Here is an 11,790-nt window from a genome sequence, read left to right as displayed (position 1 = left end):
TATTCCGCACCAGCACGAGCTTAATTTAGCTTATAAGATGACATCCACGATTTGGCTTGATTTGATATGTGACCTCCAATTTGATCTAGTACGGCTAACACTTGATCTCCTGACACCCCATCATCACCCTCACACGGTCGAGTTGAAAGGCTGAGTCACAAAGAGGAGACCACACCGCGCCTATTGGTCATCGTGACCGCCAAAATTTACATAAAGTATTAACGAATTTGCATTTAAGAAAGTTAGATTCTTTTTCCAGATAATATTTATAAAATTGTTGACATGATTATCATTTTTATGCATTTAATTGTATATTTATAAAATTGTATATAGATTTTGTTAGTTGTATATTAAAGGGTTCGTGTTCTAGTGTCTCCCCGGGCCCCGAAATCTCGGGACCGGGCCTGAGCAATACCAAACACGAGTACTACTTCTGTCTCCACGGCCCTCGCTGTTGGTTACTCCACTGCAGACGTGGCATCTTGCGCCCGTGATGTGGTGCCCACCTCCGATCCAACTTTGTTGCGCAGTCACCACGGAGGACCTCGTGCTGCGGGTGGCTTAACTGGAGAACTGTGGCGGAAAGCTGCCCTTGGCGCGACATGATCACGGTGCTCTAGCTGCTGATGACAACGTTGGGGGACGCATTGCACAAGGCATGTTGTTCGCATGATTGATAAAAATATAGTTGGATCATTTGATTTGTGCAATAAGATCATAGTACTTTATAGCTCAACTCTACTTTGAATGATGCACTGCTCTTTTTTCCCTCTAAAGTAAGAAAAACAGTTCACGACCCAAGCCTCTTTTTTGCGAGGAAGGAACAAAGCCTTCCCTCCTAGAAAATTCTATAACATTTGTAAAGCAACATTTGATACTATATTGTGTTGATGTTAAACCATTATATGTTTTTTATTCTGAATATATGAGCACCATCAACAAGACAGGCTACTTGATGGTGTCTTGGTGAAAAAATGTTAAATATATCACATGGCATGGACCATGGAGTTTTAAAAATAGGCACAGGGACAGGAAGAAATGCATGAATAACAGTATTTCTTGTAAAATTGACACAGGGATAGCATGAATGTGGCAATTGCATATGCTTTGTGTGACCTTGCTATTATAAATTGCCCAACTATTTCAAAATCTCCACTCCTACACATTTCTGTCTTAGTTGTATATGATGTGCCAAGAACTTGTCATATGGAGAAAAAGGGAGTGCCAAAGGAAGTGTTGAGATAATGGAGGAAATCAAAGAGACACCTACGATTTAGCAATTCAAGGCACGGAATGTGACGGTGATCATTGCTGGCCATTGGTTTCTGCTGATTGCTGAGGCAAAATAGATTGGCGGGACGTTGCGTCTTGCATCTGCTAGGTACACAACAGGTCCCAATTAAGGAGGACTCAATAATATCAAGCAATCTCCTAAGGAACACAGTCAGAGAGCACACAGTATTATGCTTTGTTTGATAACAAGGTATTGCAGAAACCAAAGTACTGAAAATCTACAGTAGTTGGTCTGTAGGTACAAGATACCACAGTTTTGACATATCAACGTAATTTGATGTATTGTGAATATTGTCACCTGTTTGGCTAGTGCTTTATGCAGCAACGTAAATTAGCTAGCTAGCCTGTTGATAGCCATTACAAACACACATGTTCCCAACTTTGCAATCACTCAATGGTTTGGTCGATCATTGTTGATTAGTTGGGTATGGATACTCGTGTGTCTGTCGTCGACATCTATGGACAAAAAACGCACGAGCAAGAGCAACAGCAGCTCAGTTTTGCAGCCGCACACCTGGGTAGCAAGCTCAACCACCAGTCTAGCAGGACTTGCTTGCTCCGTTCCTTATGGCTGGAGGGGGAAACGACATGGCCCCGCGGAGGCAGAGATCTATGGCTGGTACGGAGAGGTACAACGCACTGATGATCAGCTATCGGACATTGCACTTTGCACAACGGCAACCCAGCAGAGTCAAAGGTCGCGTGGAGGAGCTCAAGAACGAGATCCGACAGGATAAGGTCATTGAGTAGAAGCAACCGGGGGATAAAAGAGGAGGCGACAGCAGCTTGGAGCCAGGAAGACGACGACCAGGCATTTCTTTCGCCAGCTCCGTTTTAAAAAATGAGGTCCAAGGTTCTTTAAAAAAATATCATGGTTTTGCAAATACTACAGTATTAAAACCATACTTTTTAGTGACAGCTAAACACCCCGCAGTAATTAAAACTATGGTAATCTCAAATACTGTAGTATTCTCAAAATACTTGGAAAAACTGAGCTATCAAACGGGGCCTTAGTGCATATATGGATTGTAATGATTTAACATCTATTGTTGTCGTGTTACCTTTCAAACTTGGGGCTAAAATACAAAGATGGTGATGGGAGCACTTTCCAGTTCTCCTCGGTTTGCCTGTTTCACCATGTAAAAGAAAAAGTAGGTTTGGCAGCCTCAACATTAACATTTTGCCACCATCATCAGATGATGCTGGTACACACAGCTCCGATCAAAACGGCTCGACATCCCCTTGTTAGAGTCTGAAACAAAATGGAGCTCTCCCGTGCGTTTGGATTCTGGACCGTTGGATTGCCTTTCCAAAATGATCCTGTCCGTCGGATCTCCGGGCGGAGTGATCCTGGCCGTCCGATCGAGTTGAGCACTGCACCTGCCGTTCGATCGAGTTGAGCACTGCGTGTCTGCCACCGCCTGTAAATTTAGAGGCCCGCCGAGGGCAGAAGAGGAATTTCGCATAGTCCACGCCATGTGGCTTAAACCTGTTCGTTACTCAATCCCCAATCGGGTGGGACGAGAGATGCTAGGGTTTGTCCCTTTCCTCTCATTGGCATCTCTCCCGCTACAGCCGCCGCCGATCCCGCGCCTCCCTCTGCCGCCGCCTCTTCCTGTCCCGCGCCTCCCTCCGCCGCTCGCGCCGGCGCTTCCCCGACGAGCTTCACGTCCTCAGGAGGAGAGGAAGCTGGCGCTGCTCTTCCCGCGCCTCCCTCTGCCGCTGTCGCCTCTTCCTATCCCGTGCCTCCCTCTGCCGCCGTCGCCTCTTCCTGTCCCGCGCCTCCCTCTGCCGCCGTCGCCTCTTCCTGTCCCGCGCCTCCCTCCGCCGCTCATGCCGCCGCTTACCCTTTTCCTCTTCGGCTCTCAGATCCGTTCGTCAGCGGGGAGCAGCCGCCCTTTTCCTCTCCGGCTCTCGGATCCGTTCGTCACCGGGGAGCAGCCGCTGGAACGTCGGATGTCCTCGGGACGGTCGAAGCTTTGGGTCCTCAAACTACAGCCCTCATCTCTCCTTTGCGTCCAGGTTCCTCTCTCTCTCTCTCTCTCTCTGTTCGATCTGCTCTCCCAGCCACCCCTAATCTGACCACGGCGTCCATTTGTTTCCTAACTCCTGCAGCTAGCACGAGATAGAGAGATGGATGCAGAAAATGAGACTGGAGAAAGAGGAAGAAAAATTTGTGCCGCCTCCGTCCCCGTCTACTTAGTAGACAAATACGAGCGATTCCGAGTAACTTGACCAGTGATCTGACGTGGATGGCAGCGGCTATGCGTGCTCGCCTGCAGTAGGTATGAACAAGTCGCTACACCTACAGACCATAGAGCAAGTAGCAATTTACTGTTTGTTTTTGGTGAAAGAGTTCTCATGTTTTTATTGTTGGCCTCTGCAGTAGGTATGTCCGTGTGTGGGTGGGTGTGTGCAGCAGCTCGGGAGGGACAAAGAGGAGGTCACCGGGAGACGAAGGCAGCTCAAAGGAGGACGAATTCTTTGTTTTTTGAATTATACCATGAGTACAAATTGTTCTCCTCTCCAGATTTTTCTCATTTTCATGATTACTAAAAGGGAAAGTAGTGGCTACACCCATGTTGGATGCACCCACGCTGCACCCCCTTGTCTCCACCGTCCATGCATATGTTCTTTTTTCGGGATATGGGCCATGTGAGTATTGTTGCCAGTAATTAACAGAGGAGGAGTGTTGGGACATGCGCTTTGTGACAGAATGGTGCCAGTGGCTTGCACCAATATCGAATGTGATCAATTTTAATAGAAAGAAACAGTGTTTGCTACATGGCTACGTGTTTGCTCTATCCCAAGTCTGCTGCAACAGTGAGAGAAAAAGAGTGGGCCGCCTAATAGAAAAGTGTGGGGCCGCTAGAGAATACTGAAGGGAGAGAGGTAGCACGTGAGAATGTGAGAAAATTTTCATTGAGAAGATTTCTTTGAGAGAGAGAGAGAGTGCCTACGTAGAAGACTCAAAGAGAGATTTTTTTTGCGGAATTTGAAGACAGAGAGAACATGTGAGAGAGAGCTTGCGCATGTAAATGTTGCATCTGACTGTTGCATCTGACTTGAGAGAGAGAGAGAGAAATATGGTCAGGAAGAAAGTCCCTTTGTCTGCATGTGCGTAGAGAATCTTTCATGAGGGGGTGAGAGACATGACGTGAGGGGAGACAAAAATGTCCAGCAGATTACTGTACACACTGGGATTTAACTTCTGACACAAGTGTTGTTCATGGAACAGATCTCGAGGAACATTGCAAGACACAAACGGTCTGGATATGGGGTGCAGCGTGGGTGCATCTATCCTGTGTATAGAAAACCCACTCTCTTACTAAAATGGTAGGCAACAGACTGGAAGTATGTATGTGCCTGCTCTTTTTAGTTCGAGTCAATCATCCTTTTCTTTTGGGATCCATTTATTGTTGGACTACTGAAATATTATTTCGTATGCTTGCTAAATTAATAAGTCGCCACACAGAGCGAGTTGTGTGTATACTGGGTCGTAGTTGAATTAGTTTAATGTCTATTCTATGAACAATGCCTTCTATGCCTTCCTAGATAAATACTTCTTTGGGTTGATTTATCATACTTTCAGTAAGGATTGCGAATTTCCGTTTTGCATTGGTTCAGTCCCTCTGACGGCTAGAGAAAGGAAATCCTGCATGAAACTGGTCGACGGCTTTGAAGTATTTAGATTGAAGATTATGGAGATAATTTTGGTTGAGAACTAGAAATGAATTAAGCAAGAAATATGCTAAAACACTTGGTGTAGGATTCAACATATAGCATGGAATGGTTGATGTTAGTTATTTAAGGTGGATGGTCCACTAAAACTATTGCTTACATGATTCATTATTGGTCATCTGCATGTTTTGTTAGCCGATTAGGTATAGGGGTCATTCAAGAAAATAAATGATAGAGGAAAATATTACCCCTATAGTAAGCTTGAGACAGTTCCTCTCTAATTATTTGCAAACATTTGAGATGCGTAGGGACCTTTATAGGATGATCCCCAGTGAACTATAAATAATCAACATCTCTGGTCAGTGCTTCGTAGCACAATACAACACAGATAATTGGTCCTGCCTTTTCATATATAATTGGTAGCAGCGAGAAATTTGCATTTTTACGAATTACTGGGTATGCAAATCTAGGCACGATTCCCTTATCTTGCAGTGGCTCAGAAAGAAGTGACCGTGTCTTGCAGTGTAAAAGGCCAGATGATGACGCTGATCAGACTACTCCTGGACTTCCCTGGCACTGGCAGGTAGTTCCAAGGCCCCCCTAAGCTCCTCCTTTTGGTGATGTTAGCCGGTGAGTTTTCGTTACCTCACTCTATGGCACAGATTGGTTATGCCTGATGCGCCTGTGGATTAGGATATGAAACTGATGCTCCTACTATGATTTACTTCTTGTTTTTTCCTTTCGTCCCGCCATTATTTCAGTTTGACTTTTATGTGCAACCAGATTACATTTTTGGATGCGGTGTGCATATATAATTAGCTATCTATCTTTAATTTGAGTCTCTTCTTCCTTTTCTCCTGTTGCTCCACCCCCTTATGTTGTACTGCTCCTTTTGTTCTACTGCTCTGTTGGTGTCTCATTCTGCATGTGCCAACGAATACATCTTCCATCAGTATTCCACTAGTAGAAAAAACACCTAAAAGTCCCGGTTCATAAGGGCCTTTAGTCCCGGTTCATGAACCGGGACTAATGGGCCGTTACTAATACCTCCACCCATTAGTCCCGGTTCAAACCAGAACCGGGACCAATGTGCCTCCACGTGGCCCTGTGCGCCGAGCCCAGTGAGGCGGCCTTTGGTCCCGGTTGGTGGCTCCAACCGAGACCAAAAGGCATCCACGCGTCAGCATTCCAGTGGCTGGGGTTTTTGTTTTTTTTTTTGAAAGGAGGGGAGGTTGGGGGGTTTTGGGGGGTTAATTTAGGTGTTTCATATATTATGTTAGCTAGCTAATTAATAGAGAGAAGTGTCCTCTCTTATGTCCGTGCTTGGTCGACGCTACGTACTATATATACATAAGTGATCGAGAGAACCATTCAGTACAGAAGTTCGTCATGCATACCGAGAGAAGTGATCGATCGATCTCTCCTTCTCCGAGAGATTGGTCGAACAACAAGTTTTCGTATCATGTATCCGATGCTACTGGCTACATACATGTACAATATGTATAAGATCTCTTAATTACAAACCCCTAGCATTTGAAATCAATTTCCACATGGTATTCTCCGGCTTTACTGATGACGTGGTCAAGAAAGAATCCCGCCAATTCCTCTTGAATTGCTTTCATGCGATCTGGTTCTAGGAGTTCATCCCGCATCTGCCACGTCTAATTTGAAGAAGGGGGTTAATTAATACATATATATGAATGAAACTCAACAGAAATGATGGTGTAATAAAATGAAATTGTGAATATTATTGCTTACGCACATCATATTGTCTTCTAGAGTAGCCCCGCTTGTTTTTCAAAGTCGTGGTGTGGATGAACTCGCACACGTAGTATCCACAGAAATCATTCCCTTCCTCCTACCACAAGCACTTTACGAGAAATAGAGGTCAATCAAACTGATAATGAAGCATTATAAATGGCATTGATGAAAGTATAGCTATAGAATCAACGGGAGATGCGCGCAACTAGCTAGCCAGTAGTACTTACTTTCGGGTATTTATATGTCAGCTCCTTCGGTAGTCCCGAAGCTTCTGCGGTGAACTGTTTCCAAACCCTGCAAGACAAAGAAAATAATTATTATTACTTGAGATATCAGGAAATGAATAAAAAGTTGCCGATATGGTGCGATAATGATCGATTGAACTTACTTGCTGAGCATTTCAGTGATGTCCGCATAGGATTTGGGATCTTTCCGTCTCGAGTCTAAGACGGTTACTAGTCCACGCTCAAGCTTAATCTCCAGAAGAATATAGTGGTACCTGCGCACGCATGCATAACTCATCAATTACATTACTATAAGCTCGCTTGAGTAATAAGGGAAACCGAATATGCACACGATAGTAACATTCACGGGCCGTTGTAAGGAAAGAGTATTGTATCTTTGTTTTGATTTTTGATCAATGATTGTAGCAAGTTTTCCTCGGCCTCTTTGACGTTCTTTTCAACCAGAAATACATCTATGATATTTGTGTTAATGAACCCAATATCATAAATTTCTTGTTTTTTTGCACTCGATGATCTTCAATCTGCATAATATATTGAGGATAATTAATTATAAATACATGCAATGAAAGAGCCGAGCTATATATAGAGACTTAATGACAGAAATAGTACTTACAGGCAATAGCAAAAGACCATTAATTTATCGAGGGCCTTTTGATTGAAGAATTCGAAGAACTCCTCAAATGGAACAGTCAACAGATCATTTTGCAACGAGATCGTGCTCCTCTTTAATATGCAGATACAAAGCATTCTTACCCTCAGACTCTCTGCAGGTTTCCATGTACCAATTATGGAATCTTCGCATCATTGTTGTCAGAGATTTTTCATCTTTGACGAGAGGCTTCCCGTACTCGTATCTGAATCCGTCCACCTCCAAGGAAGTGCATCGTCAGGCAGGTAATCGTCAAGATTGCCATAACCGGCCACCGTCCCCGGAGCATTAGACACATTGAGCGGGGGGCACGATTGCTGTGCTTGTTCGCCGAGATGGGCAAATTTTCCCCCTTTGCTCGTTCTTTTGACCTTTTAGCACTGACAGTAGTTCCCGACCACTGGGCTTGGAGATATGTCTGTTCAGTAATGCGCTCATAGTTGGTTCTCGGCGGAGACTTTGGTGGTTTCCTCAGGGCATCGATAGTGCGCTTTGCTTTCACCGGATCTACCTTCTCCTCCGGAGGTGGATGTCTCTTTGCTTTCACCCCTTCAAAGAACTCCTTCACGTGGGTCCGCACAATCGTATCGTTTTCCTCCTCGGACCTCTCGTACGGTAACTTCTCTAGAGGCTTGAGAGATGATGGACCGTATTTGTATTGCCTCCCGCCTCTGGTTGTGTTGCTAGACGCCAGAGCAGACGGAGCGGCTGCAGCGTCTGTCTTCTTTCGTGCTTGCTTACGAGGCGGAGGAGAAGGAGTACGACGCGCCGGAGCAGCCGGGGCGGCGACGGGTCTCTTCCGCCCTTGCTGGCGAGGCGGAGAAAGGAGGATGCTGCTGGCTGCTCGGGAGTGCCGGAGCAGGCGGAGAAGGAGGCGGAGTGCCGCCATGCGCCGGAGAAGGAGGCGGAGTGCCGCCACGCGTGCCCTGATCGTCACCCGCCGGAGGAGGAGGCGGTGGAGGAGGCAGAGTGCCCTGACTCGCCGGAGCAGGAGGAGGAGGCGGAGGCGTCCAGTTCAAAAGGTTGATGAGCTCCTTCTTCCATAGGCATGGAGTCTTCAGAGCAGAACCCAGCCTAGTCTCCCCTTCACCGGTAGGGTGGTCAAGCACGAGGTCCTCAAATCCCTCCTTTATTTCATCCACCATCACTTTAGCATATCCTTTTGGAATCGGCTGGCAGTGATAAGTTGTGCCGGGTCCACTAGGATAAACTTGGCCAACAGCCGCCTTGACCTTCAAAGTCATCCATCGCGCCATCATGTGGCAATTTTGAGACTCCGTGATACCATCCACGGGATAGCTGGCAGGAGCCGTCAAGACATGCTCCGGCTGAAGCAGCTCGGTGGAAGCCACGCTGCTTCTCCGCTGAGATGGCGGGGTAGCTTTGGGGGAAGCTTCGGCAGGTCGTTTGCTGCGATCTGCTGCTTCTCGTTCCTCTTCTTGATCCTCTAGCCCCATTACCCTTTCGTGCAGCGCCTGCGGTTGGTCCTGCTCCAGTTTCTTCCTCCTCTCGTGGGTTTTGTAACCCCTGCGTACGGAAAACCAACCTTCCACGGAATGGAGCCTGGCGTGCCTCGTGTCCGTCCAGGGTGCTCAGGATTCCCAAGGGCCATTGTGAGCTCGTCCTTCTCCCTGTTTGGAAGGAACGTCCCTCGCTGCGCTGCATCGATATAGTGTCGAAGGTTCTTGACTGGTATTTCCAGTTGCTCGTCCATCCACTGGCAAAACCCTGTTACAGGGTCCAAGGTTCCGCCAGACCCGAAGAACCAAGTCTGGCAACGGTCTGGCCATCTCATTGTCTCTGGTTCAATCCCTTCTTCAAGCAGATCATTCTCAGCCTTGGAACACTTAGGCCGGGCTTGCAGGTAGCCACCTGCACCCATGCGATGGTGAAGCGTCTTCTTCGCAGCATTTTTTTGTTTGTCTCCGACATCTTCTTACTCTTTTCCGATGTCTTGTGGGCCACAAATGCGGGCCAGTGATCTTTGATCTTCTCATATTTGCCGATGAATTCTGGTGTCTTTTTATTTTTGACAAACTGGTTCAGCTCTTTCCTCCACCTCCTCATTAGGGTTGCCATCTTCTTAAGAGCACAAGACTTGATTAATTCCTCTTTAACTGGCTTCTCCAGATCCTCCTCTGGCGGTAGGGTGATATTTGCCTTCAGCTCAGTCCAAAGATATTCTTTCTGCGTATCATTGACATAAGACACCTCAGGGTCTTTCTCCTTAGGCTTATACCATTACTGGATGCTGATCGGGATCTTCTCCCTAACAAGAACCCCGCACTGAGAAGAAAATGCCTTCCTTGTCCGGATGGGTTCAATCGGTTCGCCGTCGGGCGCGATTTCTATGATCTCAAACTTTTCATCCGAGCTCAACTTTTTCTTCGGGCCTCGTCTCCTTACCGAAGTTGTGCTCACTCCGGAGGGCTAGAAATTATAAGGAAGAAAGACGAGAGTAATTAATATGTGTACATATACCAAAACAATGGAAGCATCAATTAACTAGTCAGCACGGGCTTAACTAATATATATATACCTGGCCGGGATCGGTTCGGTCACCGGAGCAGTCAGCACGGTCTCCTTCTTGTTCCTCCATTGTGTCATCGGAGCCATCATGAACATAGTCCTATTCTTGTACCGGCATTAATGGGCCGAAGCCATCATGAACATAGCCCTCTTCTTCACCCCGTTCTTCCAGCTGACCAACGGAGTCGAGGAGAAATGACGCAACTTCATCCATTCCATTTGCGATTATGTCCCTCAATATTGCTTCTGTTTCTTCGTCTCGGCAGTGCTCCATAGTTTCTGCAAATATTTACAACATGTTTATATATGGTACAGATGGCAAACGTAGAACTAGCCAGCTAATCACAATAAGGAATCATGTTAGTGGCCTCGACCCTGCTTCTCTAGGGTTTGGGGTCGCCTCGACACAACAACGCTTCGAGAGAGTTAATTTGTCGGGTAGGGGCGCGGCGGGAGGGGGTAGGAGACCAACATCGTTTTCTCTCTAGGGTTTGGGTGTCCTCGAGAGTTTTGGTCGAGCGAGAGGGCCGAGGGGGGGGGTATTTATATCGACCGCCCCTCATGTCGAAGTTATCTCGAGGGGGGTTATATCGACAACGACGCGACAACGACGAGTAAGGAAAATAATTAAGAAAAAGGAAGAAAAGAGGAAGAAGGAAGAAGGAAGAAGACGGACAAAAAAGAGGAGAAGAAGAAAGGAATAGAGGAGAAGAAGAAAAAATAGAATCTTTTTCTTCTTTTTTCCTCTTCTTATTTATTTCTCCTCTTCTTCCTCTCCTCTTCTTCATCTTCTTATTTTCCTTTTTCCTCTCATTCTTTTTCTTGTTCTTTCTTCCTTCTTCCTATTTTCTTCCTTCGACCCTCTCGATCCCTCGACCCTAGAAACCTCGAACCCTCGACCCTGAAACCCTCGACCCTTGACCCCTTAGCGACCCTCGACCCTCTACCCTAGTTCCCGACCCTCGACCCCTCGGCGATCCTCGACACCCTCGTTCCCGATAAAAATTAAGAAGAAGAAGAAAAAAAAAGAGGAGAAAAAAAGGAGAAGAAGCTCCTCTATTCCTTCTTCTTCTCCTCTTTTTTTCTTCTTCTTTCTCTTCTTCCTCTCCTCGTCTTCTCCTTCTTCTTCTCCTTATTTCTCTACTTATTTTCCTTTTCTTTATTTTACTTTTTCCTCTCCACTAACATAAAATGCACTATCCTAAAATGCAACAAACATAAAATGCACTAAATTGATCAACTAACCTAAAATCAGTGATAAAATGCACTAACCTAAAATCGATATCTACTAACAACTTAAAAAAATAATACATATATGAAAAAAATGCATATATGAAAAAAAAACATCATCATATCATCAACAGAAAAAAATGCATATATCCTAAAGTTTTTCTAAAATCTAACTTTTGCATATATGAACATATATACACAGAGAACATATACATATATACACAGAGAACATATACATAAAATGCACAAAAAAATAAGAGGAAAGGGCGCCGGCGGCCGGACCGAAGGCGGCGGCGTGTGGTCGGGGCGACGGCGACGGGGTTAGGGAAGGGGCGACGCGCGCGGCGACGGCGACGGGGTCGGGGAATGGGAGGCGCGCGCGGCGACGGCGACGGGGTCGGG

The 11,790-nt window shown here is 46.1% G+C and overlaps 1 long non-coding RNA gene across 1 annotated transcript; it reads left to right on the top strand.

The window, feature by feature from the left end:
* Positions 1 to 2,919: 2,919 nt before the first annotated feature.
* On the top strand, positions 2,920 to 4,006 carry LOC119282604. Its single transcript, XR_005138799.1, has 3 exons — positions 2,920 to 3,315; positions 3,409 to 3,578; positions 3,680 to 4,006. It is a non-coding gene; the product is annotated as an uncharacterized LOC119282604 (long non-coding RNA).
* The last annotated feature ends 7,784 nt before the right edge of the window (positions 4,007 to 11,790 follow it).

The sequence above is a fragment of the Triticum dicoccoides genome, chromosome 3B, assembly GCF_002162155.2.
Source record: "Triticum dicoccoides isolate Atlit2015 ecotype Zavitan chromosome 3B, WEW_v2.0, whole genome shotgun sequence".
NCBI classification, from domain to species: domain Eukaryota; kingdom Viridiplantae; phylum Streptophyta; class Magnoliopsida; order Poales; family Poaceae; genus Triticum; species Triticum dicoccoides.
This window is presented reverse-complemented; position numbering and strand designations above follow the sequence as displayed.